This window comes from Rhipicephalus microplus, chromosome 9, assembly GCF_043290135.1.
Source record: "Rhipicephalus microplus isolate Deutch F79 chromosome 9, USDA_Rmic, whole genome shotgun sequence".
Taxonomy (NCBI): Eukaryota; Metazoa; Arthropoda; class Arachnida; order Ixodida; family Ixodidae; genus Rhipicephalus; species Rhipicephalus microplus.
This window is the reverse complement of record NC_134708.1, coordinates 42,457,599-42,482,032: the sequence shown is the minus strand read 5'-3', so window position 1 is coordinate 42,482,032 and position 24,434 is coordinate 42,457,599. Positions and strand designations below refer to the sequence as shown.

The 24,434-nt window shown below is 45.0% G+C and overlaps 1 protein-coding gene across 1 annotated transcript in view; it reads right to left on the bottom strand.

Annotated features, from left to right (window-relative positions):
• The window catches only part of LOC142771692 (uncharacterized), a 29,342-nt gene extending 18,211 nt beyond the window's left edge, over positions 1-11,131 (bottom strand). The window contains exon 1 of the mRNA XM_075873501.1: positions 10,760-11,131. The gene's annotated coding sequence lies outside the window, so the exon portion shown is untranslated. The remainder of the gene's footprint in view (positions 1-10,759) is intronic.
• Between the last annotated feature and the right edge of the window lie 13,303 nt (positions 11,132-24,434).

Below are 24,434 nucleotides of genomic sequence, written 5' to 3'. Positions count from 1 at the left end.
CTATTCACTCGCAGCACTCACACACGTACTCACCCATTCGCTCGCTTCACTCACTCTTCCTATTAAGTTACTCATTCCATTCACTCACACACAAACACATATACTCACTCATTCACAGAGGCGTAATGGTTACGGTACTCGGCTGTTCACCAAAATAACGCGGGTTTGTACCCGGCCGTGGCGGTCGCATTTAGGGTGGCGGCGAAATGTTAGAGGCTCATGTACTGTGCAATGCCTGTGCATGTGAAACACCAGCATACGGCCGAAATTTCTGGAGTCCTCTACTACAGCGTACTTCGTAATCTTATTACAATTTTAGCGCGTGAAATGTCAATTATTATTATTATTATTATTATTATTATTATTATTATTATTATTATTATTATTATTATTATTATTATTATTATTATTATTATTATTATTATTATTATTATTATTATTCCTCTGTCTCACTCATATGGCACTCCCGACTTGATGTTCTGAAGCTCCCTTTGTTCAGTTGTGGGGCGTCGACTACAGTTGCGATGCAAAATCAAAACCCCACAGTGGCACGAACAACCTCGACCCAACTCCAGATTTTTTCGGGTCATCGACATGCTGCGGGTCGTCTCTCCTCCTACGGACGTAATTCCTACGGCCAAGACGTCATCGACTACAGTGACGTATCGCCGTGACCTACCACCGGCGCTATAAATAGCGTCTGCCCTTTCCCCCTCCCGACCAGCAGAATCGAAAAAAAAAATTCTTTCTCGCCTATAGCGAACTGGGACGCCAGCGTGACACCAGCTTTCGGCGCCACGTTTCCGTCGACGATGGTTCGAACAACGGCAGAAAGCGGACAACACGACCTCCTTTCTCAAAGGGGGAGTCGGCGTTCATAGCACAGCACGGTTGGCTATATTTAGCGATTCGTGCCCAGTGGTAATATTTCCCCCTTTTTTAAAGAGCAGCGGGTTTATAAATGGCTCACCCGGACCCTTTTATCGCGACCCGCAATCGAGAGGCCGGCGATGACACGAAAAAGAGACGTGCCACGAAATTATTGGAAATCACGCTACACCAGGTCACGTTTGGCGATCGGTAAACATGGAAGAGAATAGAGAAACCATAGGACGCCACTTGAAAGAAAAAACTTCCTGGGGAGCAGGGTTAATCCCAGAATTCTTTCAAGGAGGTAAACCATTAAACATTTCGTGAAACTGTGCGGACGGGAGGGGGGGGGGGAGACTTCGTGTCTCACCATGCGGAGGATACTGTTATATAGTGGTTGCAGTGACGTCAGCACAAGTGTCAATGGATCTAGACCGACTGTATACAATGCTCGCCATTAAAGCAGATAGGTTATCTGCCAATAATAAGTGAACATTAGTGAATATGTCACTACCAATAGTGAAACACTGGTAGTCACTTAGCCATATTGACTCTCCATTATAGCCAGCGCTATAGGCACCCGACAGTGGATCAGAGGGCGCGACGAAGCTCTTTGGGCCACCTCAGCATTGCTGGTACCTACAACCATGAATACTAAGAAAATGGAATGCTCGCTGAACACAGTGACACGCTGAAACGCCAGTGCTCTTTTTGGCACGTTTTCAAAGAACGCTTCCTGGGCGCTTACATAATCAGCCGTGACCCCCTTGCTCACAGCTAAAAAAGATAATTATATGCACGTGCACGTTCAAATTTGCTGCGTCTACTCGCTAGGCTACGCATTGGAAGACTAGGTTTTGCTGCGCCTACTCGCTAGGCTGTGTGTTCTGGCGCTACCATCAGATCTCGTAAACTGCATTGCCGGATGCCTATGTGTTGAGCACTAGCAGCCACCGGCTAAGCCGTCACGGTACTCAATTACGGCACTCAAATACAGACCCTGGGGTCGCGGGTTTAAATCCTGGCCACGGCGGCTGCGTTTCGATGGAGGCGAAACGGTTGAGGCCCGCGTATTTACGAAACTCCGTGGAGCCGAAATTTCCGGAGCGCTAGATTACGACGTGCAGCATTATGATGTCACGGTTTAGGTACGCGAAGCCTAAACAATTATATTATCGTTTAGTCATTACTCCAAGTCGGTGGTAACATGTTTCAGTAGTATACGAGCAGATATGGTACAGCAGGAAACCGGACATCGTTCTCCGATAATCAAGGAAAAAGAGGTTAAGGATGGTGTAGGTAGCCGGCGGATCTAGACTTGCAAACTAAGCACGAGCAGGCTTTTAAAATAAAAAAAAACGTGCATAGCGCGACGTAAGCCAGCATAAGACGGCGGCCTTTGTGCTATTCCACGTGTAGTATTATGCCGGTGCTCTATCTCGCTGCACTATACCCCAAACATAATTGTCACTTATCACCAGAAGTAAAAAAAAAAATAGGAGGGGCTGGGTGAAAAAAGCGTCTACGCTAAGGTTCTCGCATAAAAAAAATAAAACTGCACGTTCTATTTATGTGCCGCGGAGCTATTTTTATACATCCAGGTCATCGCGACAATTCTTGTCTGGGTATGCAGAGTGCCTTGCATCCGTACGTCGTTCGATCAGCAAAGCCCTCCCTTCGAGCGATTTTTCAGTTAATGTTGTTCCTCTCTTTACGCCATAATGGGGTCACGGAGAACAGGATCTCGCTTGCGATTCGATCGCAATATATATATATATATATATATATATATATATATATATATATATATATATATATATATATATATATATATATATATATATATATATATATATATATATATATATATATATATATATATATAAATGGAGGCGAATATCGCAGAATTGCCTGCAGGAAAAGTCAAGCAACACAAAGCCATGTCGCACGCAGAGCATGACGAGAGCACGTAGTACCGCTTAGACCGTAGACAATAAAACGTTTTCGCGCCATTTCCGAAACGTGATGTTAGAAATGATGTATACTCTCGTCGACTGCTCTTGTCACGGTTATCGATCGCAGTGCGGCGTTGCGAATCCTTTACTGATCTTATTTTTCATTTATTTGAACAACAACAAATAGTAATGCTCCTCTGCCCCACTGGAGCAGCAGAAGTATCTGTTTATAAACTACGAAGAGCAACGAAACACAACCACAAAAAACTACCGCAAAAGAAAACGTTAGAATTATTTTCAGTGCGTTAACACGCACGCCCCCCCCCCCCCCCCCGACACAGACTGCATACAATGTATTACCTGTTTTGAAAAGACTAATGAAATGTATCATTACAGCACTGAAAAAGTCTGTTACAAGCATAAATTATACATTTAACCACTTAAGCATTTCGTTCCGCCGGTTCGCGTGACCATAAAAAAGCGAGTTTGTGCCACGGAAAGCCGCCAGGCGCCATGCAGCTCCTAACATAGCATATCTATGCATGGTATAGTATAGTGGAAAGGGGAAGTGAGGCCGAGTACAGGTTGTAGAAGAGAGAGGGTAAAGAATGACATAGCCTTTTACACTATAGTACAAGGCTACGCCATGCGGTACAGTTGTACAGTATAGTTGAGGGCGAGGACAGGTTGTAGAGGAAAAAGGGAACATCATGGCATATCCTTGTACAATATAGTACAAGGCTATGCCGTGCGGTACAGTTGTACAGTATAGTTGAAGGCGAGGACGGGTTGTAGAGGAGAAGGGGTACAGCATGGCATATCCTTGTACTGTATAGTACAACGCTATGCCATGATGTACAGTTGTACAGTATAGTTTAGCAGGGTGGCGAAAAAAAAAGGAATGAGAGGGAGATACAGGAACATGTGAAATGTTAAACCATATCATAACCTTGCACTGTACAGCATAGGAAGGGGTGGGAAAGAGATGTGGGTGTTAGGAGAAGAGAATGGAAGAAGTACTCTGTGCTGGGCTAGTCGGCTCATGTTCCTGCGCAAACCACAAAGGTGTGGCTGCCTCGCACGACGAAATAACGAGGGCAGAGTTCGAGGAGAGCACAAACTTTCGACTGTTTATTCTTCGCATGCTGCCCGCCAAGTCGTACACGAAATGTTCCAGCTGCGTCGTTTATGAATTTCCGCTATTCTACGGCAAGACGAATGTCGGCTAGACGGGAATGTGCGTGAACGAGCGTGCGCGGGATCACGAGCTTTCGATAACAGGAAAAGATCGAAGATATTTGCCGATGCGCCGCAGTTCTCGTGTGTGTGAGCCAAGCCTGAATAACGTTCAGATTATCGGGCAGGAGCAGGGACATCCACGGCTCAAGAATCGTTGGAGGCGTGCCGTATGAAGGCTCGAGGTTTCTTACGTGTTGGTGACAATTCATCGTCTCTCTCACAGGTAGAGAGCAAGTTCACAGGTTGTGATTAAGGTGGTATGAGATCGATGTGTGCTTTGCTTGCTGCGCATGTGCATGCCTAAAAAATTCGATGCAGGATATCACGAAGACAGAGGAAAGCTTGCGCTTCTCTTGACCCTTTGCCGCGTTATTTCGCCGAGCCAGACAGCCATATTTTTTAGGTTAGCGCCTGAAGAAGAAGAGAAGGCAATATAGAAACAGGTAAGTAAATAGACGAAAGGAAGAAGATGATCTAGAAAAGGAGAATGAAAGAAACACGAAAACTGGGAGAAAGAAGCAGAACATCGAGACCGATGAAAAAAACTCAACATGCTTTTGGAAAATGGTGGCACTGGCATGCCGGCTCCGCTGTTTACTCCGATTGCGCAGGCGTGGAACCGGCTTTGTTTAGATTATAACACTGGTAACATCGCTATCATCCCTTGAAAAAGTCAGTGCGTAAGGAAAGGAAAGGAAAGTTAGAGAAGAAGTGCAGGGTAGCCTACAGGGCTCAGTCCTAATCAAACTCCCTGCCTTTTTCTCATCCTTATTATCTCCTTCATCAATACGTAAGACAGAGAGAGGGAGAGAGTAAGCTGTCGATAAAATAGGAAGCAAAATACAAAGTTGAACGTTTCGCGAAGTTCCCAAATACTAATACCCCCCCCCCCCCCTTTTTTTCCCCATTTCTGTTCAATGTATGCGCAAGGGATAGCAACGAGCACATGCGTACGTTGTGCACTTGAACATTTACAGAACGTGTTGGCGCGATTGCAGTGTTACTATATGCTCCGCGCTGCCCCGCCGCAGTGGCCTAGCGGCTAAGGTACTCGGCTGCTGACCCGCAGGTCGCGGGATCGAATCCCGGCTGCGGTGGCTGCATTTCCGATGGAGGCGGAAATGTTGTAGGCCCGTGTGCTCAGATTTGGGTGAACGATAAAGAACCCCAGATGGCCTAAATTTCCGGAGCCCTCCACTACGGCGTCTCTCATAATCATATGATGGTTTTGGGACGTTAAACCCGACATATCAATCAATTACATGCTCCGCACTAAGTCACGGGTTCGACACCAGCGTTTGCGGCAACTGCATTTGACCGGAGTAATATTAAAAGCAAATCCTGTTTTCTTTGTATTGGATGCACGTCGAGGAACTTGGTCGAAGCTAATCCGTATCCCACCACTCAGTCGTCCTTCTATCAGAACGCGGATCATTCAGCACATACTTTGCGCACTTCTTCGAGTGTGGCACTTCGCATCAAAACTCGTCTTTTATGCGAAGACCTGCCGCATATTGCCATATCAGTGAAAAGTCAAGAGTTCGCGAACACCTGCGCCCTGGTGCTTAGCAGCGCACATTAGCTTCTAAGTCACTTCAGATGCGCCTTGTAGACGCGTCGTGCACTAGTACCCCTGCAATTAAAAATATGAAATCCTAAGTACACACATTCAACTAAACTTTTCTAGACACAGATCCGTTAAAAATGGTCTGTGACCAAAGCGAAATGCTCAGCTACTTTATGATAATCAGCACTACCGTGCAGAAGCTCGAACGCCATTAATGCACATCCATGTGTTTGTGGGAGCACGATTAGAACATCGTTTCAAAAACACACTGCTCACACACGCAGACCCTTCCCGACAGGTCAGGAGAACAAATCAGCAGCGAGTATGATAATTAGTTCGCGTAAATGCTCAATCATTTGAATCTGGCATACAGTACGTAGAGGGAGAAAACAATCGCAAATAGGGCGAACACAGCCACCGTGGCGTAGAAGAGGGCAGCGTTGAGCGACGACAGCCTCTTTTCGACGCGAGGAGGAGGGCGCTGTCGACTCTGCTCCGACGCGTGATCTCCGGATTGGCCTGTTGAGTGCCTGTCAGAGTCACCGCCATCTTGGCTCTTAAAGAGCTCGCTGTCGCTGGTTGGCAGCAGGTGGGTGACGCTGTAGCGGCTAACCTCCTGACTGAAGATCATGGTTCGCCTCGGTGTTTAGATTCCGGTGTGTTCGCTGATCCGACACTCACTGAATCCAGACGAACGAATCCATGCCTTGAGGAGTTCGACACAGGGCGTCCGCGGTGGTGAACGCAAAAAAAGGGGGACGCTAAACAACGTCACAACGTGAGCTCGCTGATCGCAGGCCCACGGTCTTGGCGTCCAGGGACATCGCTAAGCTTACAACAAAGTCACGATGTGTTCACTCAACACCATCGGATTGACGGTCACGGCGTCCTGGGTTGTCGCTAAGCCTAATGGCGTGATCGTGTGTCTCAACAAACTCACAGTGCATTCACGACAATAGTGGGCCGAGTGACAGTTGCGCCATTTCAAGCCGTCGCTAAGCCTAACGGTGTCGTCGCGGAACAGAAATCATTCCACACGGCACTTCGGCGACGATAGTAGCTGCCTTTCCCGAAGGAGGCCTTGCTTGGTGTGCAATGGCGTCACAACGTAGGTCTTCAGAGAAGCAGACACTGGGGAACCCCGAGCTTCGTTTTAACCGATGGGCCGATATGAAGCCAGCTGTCCAGCACAGCATTTATATAGTTACGCTCGTCGCAACGGCATATTTCTGTGAAAAAGTTCCGTCCACAGGCGCCACGGAAATTATGGACACTCAAAGAGACACTCGCATTGAGTAGCCTTACTCGAGCCGTCCATCTCGCTAAGTCTTAGGCGTCCGCGAATGTTCTTGGAGAAAGAACGGGTGAAATACTCGTTTAATGCTGCCCTATGCTTGATCATGATTCCCGCCTGTGGCACGTACCCACTAAGGATAACTGTAAGACGGTCCTCTCTCTAAAGGCAACCTAGTTTTTCACTAATTAGACAAGTATTGATTAATCATTAATTTATTATCCTGGCAGTTGATTGGCCCTTACCTTATGTAAACGAACGTTTTGTTATCGTATTCGGTGTCACTGATAACCTGAACCAGAACCAGCAATTTCATTTTCTCAGAATATTCAGTAAACCAAAAGTGCTCGGCTCTTTTAAGAGAAGCAAGAAGTCACTCGTTGCTCAGGCCATTGAAAAAAAAAAAGCTGTAGTGATGCAAACTAAAGTTTAAGAACCATCCAAGAAGACCATATTCAAGGGATATGCATAAGAACATTCATTATTCTTAAAAAACAGTGAAAAGCTTTTGTGAAGTCTGTCGTACTTATTTTCAAAGTGCGCCACACAGGAGGGCAGAGTACTGTCGACCAATTACCGACTATCCGTTGTTAGAGAAATGCCTCTGCTCTGTCTCTCTGATTAATGGTGATACCTGCCCCATTGTATTCTCTATCGCGCGAGCTTTCCACTGCTTCCCTAATACTGTAAGCGCGTTCCCTTGTGCTGTAATACGTGCAGTGGGACGCTTTTGAACAACGTCCCTTGAGAAAACAAGGGCGTTCAGAAGCTTGGCGTCTTTTACACTACCCTGATGATATCAGTAAATTCCGTCGCCCAAAGTAGCGATGAGACGTTCACAACGTGTTCACAATCGTATAAGACGCGGTGTTACCGGCATTAACGCTAACGATTGACACCAGCTTAAATGTATTTTGTCACCTTCATGCCTCCATTTTAAACGCGGTCGCCGCGGTTGGGAACAGAAACTGCGACCTCCAGAGAAGCAGAGCAAAAGCACAACCAGCGGGTTTGAAATTGGCGGATGAACAAGTTCGGGGAAAGAGCAGCAACGGACCCTCTATCGTGTGTCCTGAAAGTGTCACCTGAAACTGAAACCGTTTCCCACCAATAAAATCACCAAAAAGGTCCCAAAGACAAGGTAAAACAACTCCATTGTCCAGTGGTGAAGCAGCTGTCCAGCAAACGTACATTTTTTTTCAGCGATGCGGTTGTGATAGGGCAGCTCACATTGCCAAAGCACAAAAAGAAGAAGACGAGAACATCACGAGAGTAATTTTTATTATAATTTTAACCAAGCCAATTTGTACTCAGGATAATGATTATTCTGTCTCATCTGAACAGGAAAAAAACATCTATTGAACTTTTTCCGTTTTACATACGTTGGTGTTTTTTTTTTTTTGGGGGGGGGGGGAGGGGTTGTCGAATATTAATGCTGCAAATGTCTCACTGACTTACGAAATCGATTCTCGGCCGGTCCCCCTGAGTGGGTATGAGCCATGTTTGAGGTATCTTCATCACGGTCATCGTAAGAGACAGGCGAAGGAGGACGCACGCTGACTTGCAACAGCAAAGGTGCAACATAAGCGTACCACAAAATGCAACAACGAGTGCAAAAGTGCAAGGCATGCAATATTGGAGTGCTACCTTCGCTTGTTCCTGCAGGGTACTTGCAGGGGTCTTATTTTCATTCTGAATTACTAACACACCCCGTGCATGCAGCGTTCATCGCGAGTGCAGTTATAACTTCCCGATATAGAATCTGCTTGTGAATTCGAACTCCGACGGGAAGCTGTCGATCGAAACCGCAATCGTCGAGCGGAAGTCGGACCAATCGACCGAGATAAAAAAATCGGGAGATGCGCGTAATTACGCGACTCGGGGGGATGGCCGGCACGAACGATCAGCAGTAATTGGCTCGCCCCGTCACATGCGTCATCACGTGACAATGACGTGCGCAAAGGACAGGTCGCGGCGCTATTCTGTAGTTGCTGCAGGAAGAAAACAATGAAGGAGCAAGAGAGAGGCGAATAAGGGAGTGAAGTATCGAGCTACGGTGTTTTCGAGGGACGAAATTCGAATGAACATGTCTCCAAGCAGACTTTTACAAGTATGGCGCTTTTTGTGTGTGTGTGTGTGTGTGTGTGTGTGTGCGCGCGTGCGCGCGCGCGTGTGAGAGTGTGATACAGCGGCAACGGAACACTTTTCGGTGGAGGTCATCGAAAACGTTTGTTTGTTTGTAGCCTAGAATCCATGGCTTATAACCACTCTGGGGGATTAGCCAAGAGAACATATAGTCTCATATGGACGATAACTGCAGTATTTCTTACAACAAAAAAAAGGAAAAAAAGTTGTAAAATGAAGACAGTATATTAAAAAAACAAAGATTCAGAGAGTGAGAAAAAAGTCAACTAGAAAGTGGGCACTAGTAACTATACCTTGATTTTCGGAGGCAACCAGAAAGCTGGTTTTACCAAACCCGATTAATTTGGTATGTCGCGAATTTATCCAGATTCGAAAATTACTTCTCGACCCGTTATTCTTTTTTTGAGTATCTGTTAACGTGGGCTTTATGTTGAAAAACGTTTAGAGTCTTGAATAAAATTACACACTGCATCAGATGCATCTCTGTGGCAATTTCTCACAACAGACGCACCAAAATTTGGAACATTTCTGTGGTTAAATTGAAACCTAGCTTCGCAAATGGAAAAGCCAGAATTATTTTCCTAATAACTGCATAGTTCCAACATGAACCAAAATAATGTTCAATAGTTTCTAATTCTTCGCAGAACGGAGAAAGGGGGGAAATTATCAGACCAGCTCTGTGTAAATAAAAATTTATTGGGGGAACACTGCTCCGGAATCTGGAGATGATAATTTCAAGTTTTTTTGACGGACTCCACTGGGATTTCCATAGAAATTTGAGGTGCTGATAATCTGTCCATTTTGTGATATTTTCCAAACTATCTGTAAAAATAGCGAATTTTTTATATCTAACCGCTGATAAGTATTCCGACTCGGGAAGTACCGAAATCACTGGTCCATCAAGTGATGCTCGCGCCAAGACGTCTGCCAATTCATTTACGTTTAATCGCAGAAATATGCTTCATTAGAATGGACGACCCCCGAACGAAAATATCTGAGTCATAAAACAGGTAAATCTGCAATGAAAGTCGAGGTCAATTGACGACAACAAAACCTTTTAACTTTGGTTCTGCTGTGAGAGCCACCTCAGCGACTGTATTATGACGGGCTGAGAATGTTTCAAACTTACGCAACATTTTACCAATTGAGGCACCCGACATTACATTTCGTAGATGGTAAATGATTTGCTGCTTTGTTCAACTTTCAGTAACTATGAGTAATAAGCGTCTAATAGAAAATCAATATATCATGAAGTCATGCAGCTAAGTTACCTTTTCTGGATAATCAGAAGAGCGATTTGCCTGCTCCTAGCAATTCTTATGACAACGTCAACAAAACCTTGGGAGGTACACTCTCGGTGAAAAAATTAAAATAAAAGTGGGGCAGTGGGAAACACCGTGGTATAGAAAGGGGGGGGGGGGTTGAAACCACTGAACCACTCCATTCCATTGATCGCGCAATATAATTCACGCCATCTATCAGCCAGACTGAATGACCATAAGTCATATTTCCTACGTACTTTTTTTCTTGTATACGCTTATTCAACGAGTTCCCACATTTATCCATCAGTTCTTTAGTGCGTGTGTATGTTCCTCTGTTTTCGCGGATGACTGCACCTATAAGCAAGATCATGTCAAACGACGTCACTTAAATATAGGACACACTTATACAATAAATACTCACACTCACCTTATTTTCGGTTACGCAAACGAACTGTTTGATTTCAACTCCCGCCGCACTTTCCAGCAGCGACGGGCCGCAGGAGAAAGTCCCGGCGTGCGTGCGTTGTTGTTCGGGGTAGAAGCGAGAGCAGGGCCGTTTCAGCGCAGAGCGCGGAAAAAAAAAAGTCCGGCACGAGGAACCGCGCGGTCCGACAGCGCGCGCGAAAACAATGCCGGGCGCCGCGGCAACAAAGGAGCGGTCCGTCAAAGCGCCTTTCTTTGTTGCGCCGACGCTGGCGCGCGCGGTTTGGAAACTGCGCAGCCCAGAGTGAATTGCCGCTTCGCACGACGGCCGAACCGATGCGCACGCCTTCCTTCTCTCGACTCGGCCTGAAGCGGGTTCGAACTCCGGCGCACGTACGAGGGAGAAAGGCGCATAGGGCGAGCACGAAGATGAATTGAGACAGGGCGCATGATGGGGGGGGGGGGGGTCTTTTATAACGCCCGGCCGGTGGTCACTCACTCGCTCTTCCTCCTCCTTTCTCTCAACCGCCTTGCGATGAACGCGGTAATCGAAGAACCGCGCTAGTTTTTTTTACCATGAGACCCTGGCTTCCGAGTCTGGAAAGGAACGCCATCTTTCGGGCGCTCGTTTGGACAACACGTTCCCGCTTTCTGAAAAGCCCTATTGGATCTAAGTAAGGGTTGTATGTACACATAGTTCACTTGATCAATCAATCAATCAATCAATCAATCAAATAAGTAAGTCAGACAATCAACCTTTATTTTTCAGTACTTGTTCAAAAAGCGGTCTCATACCATTAAAATGAACCTCCTGTTAGAAATGGAGGAGAAATAAGCGCGAAGAAAACAAGGCAAAAAGAAACAGTTGTGCATAATTAGTTGTAACAACACAACTAAAGGAAAATATGCCACCAGAATGTTGTGAACGCAAACACAGTTAAAACTGAAACAGTATTCCTTACTAAAGCGCGACATGAGCAAACGCGGATTAGATAGCGAATTAACGTTTATTACCGAAGCGAAAGCAATTCCACCTCGGTAAATGGGGGCTCTCGTTTCGAGGCTTGGTCGCGGGTTCGAAGCCGGCAGCGGCGGTTGCATTTCGCGGGAGGCGAATTGATACAGCACCACGTGCTGTATACGATGTAGGTGCATGTCGAAGAGCAACAGATTCAATTCAATTCAATTTTATTTTCCAGTTTATACATACTGGATGGTTGCGTTGGGTTAAAAGTTACATAAGTAGCATGACGAGACCCAACGACCAGACTATACAGGGCAGTAACAGCAAGCAGTCCGGTGCAGTGACGAGAAAACCAACAAGTAAAACAGAATACCATATCGTATGTACATATACAGCGATTTACATGAATTTCCAGCATGAAGATTGATGGTCGGAACTCCCGGAAGCCTTGGCTACGGCGCGACTCACAATCGTGTCGTGGTTCTGGCACGCGAAACTCGAGATCAAAAGTCGGCGATAAAATGCGGAGCTCACTCGTACTCATTATTGATATGTATTTTGCCCTTTGGAACGACTCGGACTCAGGCTCACCAAATTTTTTTCTCAACCAACTTCACTCAGACTCACGGCTCGATTTGACGCGTCTACCCTCCTCGCTTCTCTATCCGCCTCCCTTTCCCACCGAGGGTAGCGTGTGAGCGATTTGTATAAGTCGGCAAAACTGCCTGCTTTTCGAGAAGGGAGAAGGTAAGTTTATTTACAGAAAGGCAGGGAGGTCGGCCTGAGCGATAGCTTGCTCTAGCCTGCTACTCTACACTGGGGGAAGGGAAAGGGGAAAAGAAAGATTAATGGATGACGATGGTGAGATAGAGAGGTGAGTATGTAGTGTTCTTTCTAGCTGAGACACATTTTATAGCCGCGCACATAGTCCAGTTGTTTCTAAAAAGGTAATAACTGCTCTTGTGACCGCAGCTGCACTGTTGGTGTCTGGCCAAGGGCCCAACATGATCTCATCAGTTAATGACCTACTGCGATATAGTTCAGTAGAATAAATCAGTGTTTGTCGTTCACGTGCGTATGCTGGGCAAACACAAAAAGTGTTACAGTAACAATACGTGGGTTCCGAGCGAGCCAAAACCACGATATGCTTTTTAGGCACAGCTTGTCAAAGACTCCGGAAATTTCGGCAACTTGGTGTTTACTGGCACAGCGCAGTGCACGTGGGTTCTCTGGGACTTCGCCTCCATCGAAATGAGACCGCCGCGAGCGGAATCGAACACACGACTTTCCACAGCACAGCGGACAATAGATGGCTCTCCTTCTCTCAAAGCAACTGCGATTATGTGCTACGTGCAGACGATGGTGACGTAAAGGTTGTACAAAGAGGGCGAAAGACAAAGAAAGAGCGCATTTGGGGGAATCTCTTGATTTCACAGCAACGATTCTTATTTGTTTATTTAGTTATTCATCATTTTCATTCAGTACATACTCCCAATACCATCAAGGATTATTGCAGGAAGGACGCAAAACTACAAATATATAAAAGTAAAAAAACGAAAGAAAAAAATCATGCAAACTAACAGACCAAGTTATTTTTTTATAAATGGCAATGTAAATATAAACACAAACATTCATACATGCAAAACATCTACGCAAAACTGTGAAACCTAACTGTACAACACTGACCCATCATATCTTACCAACATACATACCATTATACGATCATAGTCACTCATAGGTAAGATTTAACAAAAAAAGAGAGGAAAAAGGTATACAATCTAACGGTAGTTAGTGGCATGCGGGATGAAGCATCCAAACAGCTTTAAACTGTTTTTTTTTTCGTTTACAAAAGCGAAAGTAAAATGTTCGAAGGCACGGCAGAAAACGAAGACGAGAACAGGTCTCAAAGGAGAGTTAAATGGTGCCTCAGCAGTGTCATAGCAACACGGGAAAAACATATTTATGCAACACAAACACATAAGTGTGGCGTTTTTTCTTAAAGACGCCTGGCGGAAAAAGAAAGAACTACGACAAAAAAAAAAAAAACAAGAGTAGGAAACATCGTTGGCTGTCAGCACCGATAAGACACTCGCTGTTTTTACGAAGTATTTATAGCAATCGACACGCGGTTACGTTCACTTCCCAAAACAATGCGCGGGTTCTGACCTTGGCGCTTTGTTAATACTCTCTATGATTTTTTTTTTTTGCGTAAAAGAAAAAGATTCTCCATACCCGTTTTTTTTTTTTCATTCGGAACAAGCGTTCAAGTTTACCGGACCTTTGAAAACATTTTTTTTGCACAGAAAACAAAGCTTGATGCATGCATGAAAACACACACACATACACAAACACATACACGAACAATAAGCATTCAAGCAAGCAGGCGCTACCTGGCCATCCAAACAATCAAGCGACAACGGCAAAGATACTTCACCGCAGGCCTTGTGTTACGCAGGAGAAGCATCACCAGACACGTGTTTGTTGCAGAGAAGTCGATGAAAGAAACCGACAACATGGCCGAAGAAAGCGTATTATGGCGTTTTTGTTGATTTTAACCAAGGCGTGACAATTACGACCTCAACTGAAAGGAATCGAAGTGGGAGAACAAAGTGTCTTTTCTGTCTATGCTCCAAGTAAGTCGAACGTTGTGCGTTAGAATGCCACTGATAAAATAAGGAGCTTTTTCACACACTTCAATTCCTTCCAGTATAGGTCGTAATCTCAACGCTATGGTTAAACACAGCCAGTAATGTCTTCTTACGCTTTCCTTTGCTTTACTGTCTGCGGGTTCTATTGGTTTGTCTCACAGAGAAACGAGCACCCCCTTAAAACTTTTGCACTTACAGAGAAGCAGACAGAGAGGGGTGTAGAGTACAGAGAAATGGCGACGGCCACTATCACCAGCGTATCAACGCACGACATTAGAACTTATAGGCCCGAATTGTTCACATTATTTAACGAGCGATGTTATCCTCATGTTTCGTTTCAATTTATTTTTCTCACTTCCAACTTATGAGCGGTACATCGGAGAACAGTAATATACCGGTTGAATGAACGTCACTTAAACGAACTATTCAATTGAACGAACCAAACTAGCAGAAATTGACGTAAAAATAAGCAGCAATGTATATAAAGGGGTTCAAATTTTTTAACAGCTGCTTCTTTATTTTAGCTCCCGAATAAAAAGTTGCCACATAGCTATTTCAATGCACCGAACTTTCACTATAACATTTTTTTTGGGTACTTTGGAGTTTGTTCTACTGATGTTTGACTCTATACTGACAGTTATCTCCATCAATTTGATAATTGATGTCTGCTCACCGTTGATTGCTAGTTAACTATCACTGCCACTTTAGAGCTAATAATCTGCTTTTATGACTTCCTAGCAAGGTACAGTCATACTGTGCGGGAATGCGGTCTTGTATTACCATACTCCTTCAGTGTTCTCGCTCGTGGTTTTGCTGCTCCTAATTACATCGAAGGAACGACAACACAAATGCTTGTCTTTTTTTTTCTCTCAAAAGTTACTAAAGGGTTGTAACACATTATTGCCTCTGCGCTTACAAACCTGACGTTCGGGGGACGCACTATCAATAGAATAAAGCGAACTTTCTAAAATAGCTCATTACTATTTATCATTCCATAACGTCCCAGTCTGCAATACCGACGGAAAAGTGGAGTACGTTTTTCCCGCCCCTTTCGCTTATTGTGGGGCTAGGCGGGTAGAAACATGGGTGCGTTCTTGTGCTCCGCGTAATCACGCTTAAAACGTGTTGTTTGTATTGAAACACTGAAGAAACCCACCTGCCCCTAAATCAGCGAGTACGGCGGCCCCGCGCGGTGGAATCTTCAGCGAGAAAAACAGAATGACTTCTCAGAATGGATTGCGGGGCAGGAGAAAAAAAAACAACAAGGAAACGAACGCCTGAACACCGCGTTGAGCTGTGTGCACAAACTTAGGCGCGTCCCGACAGAGCAAAACAGTGTCTTGCGTCAGCAGTGGTTCCGACATGGGCGCCGGCCGGTCCGGAAAAGCCAGCCGGCTTCGCGTTTATTTTTTTTTGCGTCCGGTGCCACTGTAAAACAAACTTTACGCGCACCGTTTCGAAAGCCGCTGCACGTGGCTTGGCTTTCGAGGTGCGCCCCAGCTCAGCTTCGCAAGCTATCGCTGTTGTTGGCAATGCGAGACGCGTGCGTAAATAAAAAAAACGCTTCCAGGGAACTTTCTTACGAATGTTGGTCGACTGTATTAAAAGCGTCAGAAATATATGTGGAAAAAACTACACGAGCATCGTCACACTCATTCGTCAAGTGCATTCCGTATCGGAACATGTAATTATTCCTTCCTCACCAGAATTGTAGACGACTGGTACCAGCCGTCGCCTAACTTCCGAAGAAGCACTACAAGCACTGAGAGCATACCACCAAGACTTGCCGCACTTTCCCTCGCTAAAATTTCTGTACTCATAAAAAATATTTTACAGCGGAAGCTGTATATGGCTACGAGAAACGGAGAAACTGTTCGGCAGCGGTGTCTCCATTGGCTGTACTACCAGTTACTTCGTTCCCATCGTCGTACCCAAGCACACGCGCCATTGGCTGCGTTGCGAGTGACGTCGTACATCCCGTCGCAGCCGGGGCGCCGAGCACGCGTGCATCAGTTTCTACCGAGACCTTCCACATTGGTAAGCCACGGACAACTCTAGAAGAGCGCCGACAGTGGAAACGTGGGAGGGCTCGCATTCGCCTGGCCAATGCTGCAGTCAGGGCACAAGAAAAAGTCCCCGGAGGCAGGGTGCCAGCAGAAACTGCGTATTGATGATCGGGCAGCGTTCCGAGCCGCGCTAAATCCCGAGCGGAATGCAAGCGACGGTGGAGAGTGGATCTTGCACACCGCGACACCGAGTTGACTAGCGATGTCAACCGCACGCAACACTCGCCGGACAAGCGCCGTTGCCGGCACGACAGCGTCAACGTGATGATTGCGAGCGCACGCTCACTGCGGGGAAATGCCAGCTTTCGGCGGGAGTTTCTCCAGCGGCACTCTGGCTTCGGCTGCGACGTCTGTGATTCGAGAACAACTACTGTGATTAACGCAGTGCGAAACGCATTTACATTTACCGCTCATTACACACCTCGATGACCGTGATCATGCGAGACACAATGTGCGGCATGTGAAATATACACACTGTCGTAAACTCAAGCCAAGCGTGTGTCTAACTTCAATTCGAAGCACGAACATGTAAACAAAAATTAACGACATCTTCCCAAAGGGAACCCTAATGGGATGCGAAGCAGCAGCGTTGCGAACGAGTGGCGTCACGGGTTGAGCGCTAGAAGATTCGTTTGAAGCGCTGAGACAAAACAATGTTCACTCGATGTGCGCTCGAACGTCGCGAGCGGTGGAGAGGGTGAAGCGAGAGATGACAAGCGGCGAAGCGCTAGGTAGAGTCCGACGTCAACACGCACGCACTGCGAGGGAAGGCGTAGCCTACTTGGAACCGCCCCAACACCTGCGGCCACGGAAGCGCGGTGCGGACGGAGGGACAGCATCACACAGGTTAGTCAACGAGCTGCTTCACATCTAAAATTGTAAAAGGCTTCGGCGCAGCGTCCGGTTGAACCCGCTACTAAACACCAGGACCGCACAGTTCTCTTCGCTGGTAAACCATTTGTACAGAGTGCTTGGGCGGTAAATTTTTCTTTTGTGCCTTCCCTGCTGTTACAACTGCGGTAGTTATTTTCGATTGCAAATATATATATATATATATATATATATATATATATATATATATATATATATATATATATATATATATATATATATATATATATATATTTTTTTTTGGACATACACTTCACACACGCCTACTCGCAAGCAACAGTACATTTTCTTGATGTTACCATAACAATAGAAGAAGAAAAGCTTTCTACAACCCTATATCGCAAACCAACGGATTGACAACAATACCTCCATTACCAAAGCGATCACCCGCACCACAGTAAAAACAGTATTCCATACAGCCAGGCTCACCAGTTTAGGCGAATCTGCTCAAGAGACGCTGATTTTGACACAAGCTCACAGAGGCTAAAACTTACACTCGATAAACAAAAATAACCCCCACATGTAATTGATGACGCCATTAAAAAAGCGAGAAAACTGAAGCGTCATGACTTAATTATGAAGCGACCATCGCAAGAAGACCTGCAACGAACAAACCTCTGCTTAACTTACAGTACAAACTTCTCTAATGTAAACAAAATCTTTAAATTGCATTACAACATTCTGGAACAAAGTGAACGTCTGAAACGCGCATTCCCATCCGCTCCTGGCGTTGTTTACCGACAACTACGCAACCTCAAAGACACTTGTCCACTCCTTTTTTTTTTCCCCTTCGGGGTGCCTGGTGGAGTTCACCTTATATTCTCACTTTTTTCCCCCTTTCTCTTTCCTCCTCTGATTTAAGATTGTATAAAACTGGGCCCCAACAAACTGTACTCTCAATCCTGATGAAGGCCAGACTCTGCCTGAGATGTCGAAATAAACCACGTTGTGACTGCTTACGGAGGATCTACTTGACTACTTGCAACGCTACGGCCACTCAACCACCATGCCTGCCTACACAAGACCGGCCACAGGCGCAGGTCCAGTCGAGCAGATCTCACAGAAGTTCCCTGAACACGCACCAACATCAGCCATCATTGTAAACTTGCAAACAAGGTATTTGCACTGGCATTTCAACCCCCATGAGAAGGCGACACCTGCGATCATTTCCATCCGCGGAGCCTCCACATTCGACATCGAGAAAGAGCTGGCTGGCATACCATGATCTGTAACCACGCTCGTTTTTTACGTTGGTACGAGCGAGCTGGCGTCGTAAGGACTAGAGGTATCGCTATGCCGCCTTCATCGCCTAGTAAACAACATGCTTCGGACATGCTAGGAACACGAAAGGCTCGTTGTTTCATGTGTGCTGCCCTGTTATCTCAACCAACACCTGGAAAGGTCGAACAAACAATCCGTGCACCACTTGAACCAGGACGCTCGTCAATTCAACGAGACAGTCAAGGCCTACTGCCAAAGACCCAGCAAAGTGTCATGCATCAACTATCGATACGAGCAGTTGCCACCAAGACGCTTTCTTCCTGCGGATGGGCTTCATCCAAGTTTTATGGGTGTCGCGTTGATTGCCGGTTCTCTCAAGAGTGCACTCGGTCGCGGAGACCTCGAAGCTACCATGGGGTAGTCAACTCAACCAGTAGCTCCCGTCAATATCCGTCCATCACAACAAGACACCCACGACAAGAACTCTGCATATCAACATACTCCAGGAGCCCCGCACCCACCCAACATCACAGACGAGTTCCCAACGATCAGCGAAACTGTGAATCCCGCGAGCCACAAGCACCCCCTCACCATAATCAACAGCGCACCACTACTAGGGGGGAAGTCTGCGGGACAGCCAACAGGCGTCCCTTCATTGCGGATGTCGAGACCAAAAGCACTACGTGACAGCACCACTACACCACTCCTCAAAAGAAAGCCTGCCGAACTACAAGGCTGCGTCCCTCTATTGAGGACCCCGGGACCGGAACTCCCTACCAACACGTTCGCCGAAAGCCCAATGCCATAATCGTTCCTACAACGAGGAAGGCCTGCCAGACATAACTACAATCTGGGGACTTCATCGGTGCCATCCCCGCACTCAAAAGAAGATTGACCTTTCAAATGTAAGTCCAGCTCATCGCTTCCCAGTTGCAATGCTACCTTCCTTAAAGTATGAAAAATTGCTGACAAACGAATTAGACACGAAATGCATAAATCCACATTGCAAGTGTACGTTTGTGCTAGAATAGCCCCCAAGGGTATGACACTCTTCCTCACACCAGTCGCTACAAACCTAAATGAACACGACCAAATAACATGAAAAAATGTCCTCCTTGAGGCATCTCTTAAATTAACAGAAATCACTCTCAATCACAGTGATAAGCAGGTCTCTTAAATTAACAGAAATCACTCTCAATCACAGTGATAAGCAGATAAAAAAACTGGTCGCTATAACCAAACCATTCTCCGCCACAACACTTTATCGAACGAAAAAATCACCCGGTTAACAGAATTTGAACAGAATAAATACCAAGCCATCATGACCACAAAAATTCATAAACTCAAAAGAGACCATGTGCCCAACCCCGCGTTTCCTGAGATAGTTCCTTATCACTACAACACCCCCACCCAGAAAACCACTAACGGTACAAACGAGCACCCATTTATGAACACACCCTGTGACACTGTGATTGTAAACCTATCGGACACGAGTTTGTCACCTGATGAAGAAAAACTGTTATCTAAAAAACTAAGCTTCTGCACAACCACAAAATTTTTCGATCAATTGCACTTGCTCCGAGACCTCGACAACTTCGCTAGAAGCTTCAGGTTGCGCGAATATTTCTTGAACAGGCCTTCTACCCACGAAACAATTCACCGTGGTAAAACAAATGATTGGACACCGAACAGTAATCGAGACAAGTGCCTGACCTTTATATCACCGAAGTACGGAAAGATATAGTACACGAATACCACAGACAGAAAGGAAAACAAGAAAACTTGACAAAATCTGAAAAAATGAGCATGAGGAATCTGGCATCTAGGACAGGCATAATAAAACCGGCTGAGAAAGGACGAGCAATTGTAGTCCTTAATACAACCAACTACTTGAAAGAAGCATACTGCCAGCTAGACGACTCAAAATTTCACGAACGCCTCCCAGGTGATCCCACAGACGAATACAAACGTATCGTATCAAAAGAACTAAAGAAGCTGTTGTATGCAGAAAAGATAACCAACACTGACCACAAACTAATGTGAGCAGCATACCCTCATCCAGGTCGTTTCTACATCCTGCCAAAAATTCATAAACTACTATCAGGCATTGGTACAATAACTGAACACATATCAGGGTACGTGGACAAACTAATAAGCGACATTTCATGCACCCTCGCGTCGTACATAAAAGACGCGACACATTTTCTTCGAGACATTGCAGGTCTGCGTGTGCCGAAAAACTAGTACCTGGTTACTTTTGACGTCTCTTCATTGTATACAAACATTCCTCACGATAACGGCATAGCTGCATTACAAAACATGCACACAGACTATAGACAATCTAACACCCCATATTTCTCTGCCATCACAACTTTGACGAGAATGGTCCTCGGTTAAATTTATTCGAATTTAACCAAGAGTATTTTCGACAAATCAGCGGGACCGCTATGGGCACCAAAATGGCACCCAATTATGCCAACATATTTATGGGAAAGCTAGAATTAGAATTTCTTGAACAAAGTTCCTTGAAACCACTGTTATACAGAAGATGCATATAAGACATTTTTCGTATTTGAATCCACAGCGAGGATGAACTTCTCAGCTTTATCGACACTTACAACGCCGTACATTTGAACATGCACTTCACACAAACCTACTCGCAAGCAACCGTAAATTTTCTTGATGTTACCATTACGATAGAAGAATACAAGCTTTCTACAACGCGATATCGCAAACCAACGGATCGACAACAATACCTCCATTACCAAAGCGATCACCTGTGCCACTGTAAAAACAGTATTCCAAACAGCCAGGCTCACCGGTTTAAGCGAATCTGCTCAAGATACGCTGATTTTGACACGGGCTCACAGAGGCTAAAACTTATGCTCGATAAACAAAATTACCCCCCATATGTAATTGATGACACCGTTCAAAAAGCGAGAAAACTGAAGCGTGATGACTTAATTATGAAGGGACCAGCGCAAGAAGACCCGCAACGAACAAATCTTTGCTTAACTTACAGCACAAACTTCCCCAATGTAAACAAAATCCTTAAACGTCATTACAACATTCTGGAACATAGTGAACGTCTGAAACGTGCATTCCCATCCACTCCTGGCATCGTTTACTGACGACCACGCAGCCTCAAAGACACACTTGTCCACTCTCAAAATAATACCTCACCCCCTAATAATTCATGCCGACCTTGGTTAAAGTCACAATGTCTTGTATGTAAAGCGATGCGAGAAACACACAAAGCAACAAGCACACAATTAAATTTTTCGATTACCATACGAGAAAACCTAACATGCTATTCCTCTAACGTGGTATACCTACTCGAATGAAACGTGTACAGTATGCAGTACATCAAACAAATAGAAACACCATTTAAAATTCGTTTCAATAATCACAGAGCCCATGCGAAACGAGCCCCAAGTCTACCTCTATCAAAACATCTCAATCTTCCCGACCATGCATTCGACAAACTATCAATAACACTCTTAGAGAAGGGATTTAAATCTAACCAAGAACGTGAACAACGAGAGTCATACCTTATCCACCGATTCAACACCCTCGATAAATGAGAATCTGGGTACACTTGCAGCAATTAAAGCATTAGAAAACAATAGCATCAATAATGAAAATAATAACCGAGTTCACGCCACTGCAGCTGCGAATGGCACTGGACAACTCAAATTATTTCTAAGTGTAACTACTCTTGCTAAGTACACCTGTCGCCTGTTTCTGTTTTTACCTTACTATCCAATCCATTGTGCCAAGCATGACATGCCCAACAGCAACCCTGTGCACAATCGAGAGGCCCCTTCTGCATGCGTAATCCAGAAGCGGGCAACAATTGAGATTGCACCCGCTTGCCAGCCTCTGTGGCAATACGCAGTGCCCTCTTTTCAACAACGAGATGTCGAAGAGGCGCTGAGTAGTTAAAGGCTTAAACTTCTTAAAAAAGCTCTTTTCCCCCAGACCGAACCGCCAGAGCCATGCGGTGCCATCTGGTCGGTAACAATACATTAGTGAAAGGAAGGATATGCACACTGCAGACATCCTAAAGGTGAAAAGAAGAAAAGCGGGAGGGGGAAGGAGAAGAAAGAGTGAAAGGGGGCGCCAGGGAAAGTCCACCTCATATTCTCACCTTTTTTTTTTTTTTTCTTGGGGGCGCCCGGGGGAGTCAACCTTACATTCTCACTTTTTTTTTCTCCTGTTTCTTTTTTCCTCTAATTTAAGATTATATAAAGCTGAGCACCAACAAACTGTACCCTCAATCCTGAAGAAGGCCAGACTCTGGCTGAAACGTCGAAATAAACCACGTTGTGACTGCTCATGGAGGATCTACTTGACTATATATACATATACATATATAGGAAGAGAAGAGACACAACTTGGCAATTGTTTTAACTTCATTTACAACAGTTTCAACCGGTTGAAACCGATGGAAATAAAATTAAGACAACCACTAAGTTGTGTCTCCTTTCTTCCCATGTACGTTTGGCCCATTGGAAAAACTTCTTCAATATATATATATATATATAATGAGATCTAACAGACAATAACACCAAGTATAGGGGAATTTATTGGACTATATTGTAATTCAAAATGTAAAGAAAGAAAAGTCTGTGAAAAGATAACTTGCCCTGGGCAGGAACAAACCAGCGACCTTCGAACCTGCGGAATTAGAACGTCGCAGGTTCAGTTCCTGCCCACGGCAAGTTATCTTTTCACCCACTTTTCTTTTTTAACGTTTTGCATTACTATTCGGTTCAACAGCTTCCCCCCTACTTTTCTTGGCATTATTGTCTATCAGATCTCATTATGACTGTGTCAAAACGTAGAAAAACGAGGCCTCAAGCACACAATTCTTTCCCTCACATATATAAATATAAAGTTTTTATGCCACCTAAGGCAATCACGTGATTGCTGAGAGTGTAAGGGGGAGAGGCTATAGCTGTAATGGCGCAACTGTTCCTATGCAATGCTCTGTCATCACCTGATTGCTGAGAGAGTGTGAGAAGGAGAGGTCACAGCTTGCACCGTTCCACATATCTTAGCTTTAAAATTTATGTGCAAAAGGCATGCCTTTTGTGGGTTTTTCATTGAATCAGTCGTGTCTAGGCGCTATGTTGGTGCGGTCGCGCGTGGCAAGTATGGGTCAAGCACTCATAGCGAGAATGCCTAAGCAGTGGTGCACTTGCGGAGAACGCCAATGAGAGCTAAGACAGGAGTGCATTTGTAAGCTTCACTGGCCATCCCAGCTTTACAGAGTAGTGGCTCCAGCTTTCATTGTTTATGTGCAAAGCACTTATACAAGTACAAAAATGCAGTAACATAGTACAGCACAGGCAAGATAAAATCAATAGTAGTGTAGTATATATTGATGATGGCAAAAAACAATAGAAGCATCTGAACTTGAAAAACATTAATAGTTAAATTCAACTGTAGTCTTGGATCTTGTTTTCGAGTCAAATGATTGATGTTTGTGGAGATGAATATTTTTCAAAAATAAAAAATAGTTGACAAATGTGTTCCACAAGTAACATGGCTGCAACAAGATAAAAAGAAGATGCTGAAGTAAATTTACAAATCCTCAGCAGGCAAGTTGAAAAACGCAAGTGCTTCAGTAATGCAGAAGACTACGTTACTAGGACAGACATAATTGTGTAGAGGACTATGTTACTCAGGCAGACATAATTTACCAACTAGGTAGCAACACTTCCAATTCTGGAAAGAGTTCCATGCACACAAAGAATCTGCTCATTTGTATCTTATATTCTCTCTTTTTGGTATTAACAACAGAATGATCAAAACTATGGTGTAAACACAATTTCATGTTATCTGCAGTTGGCAGCACAATACCGGATGTAAAATTGTTCAATG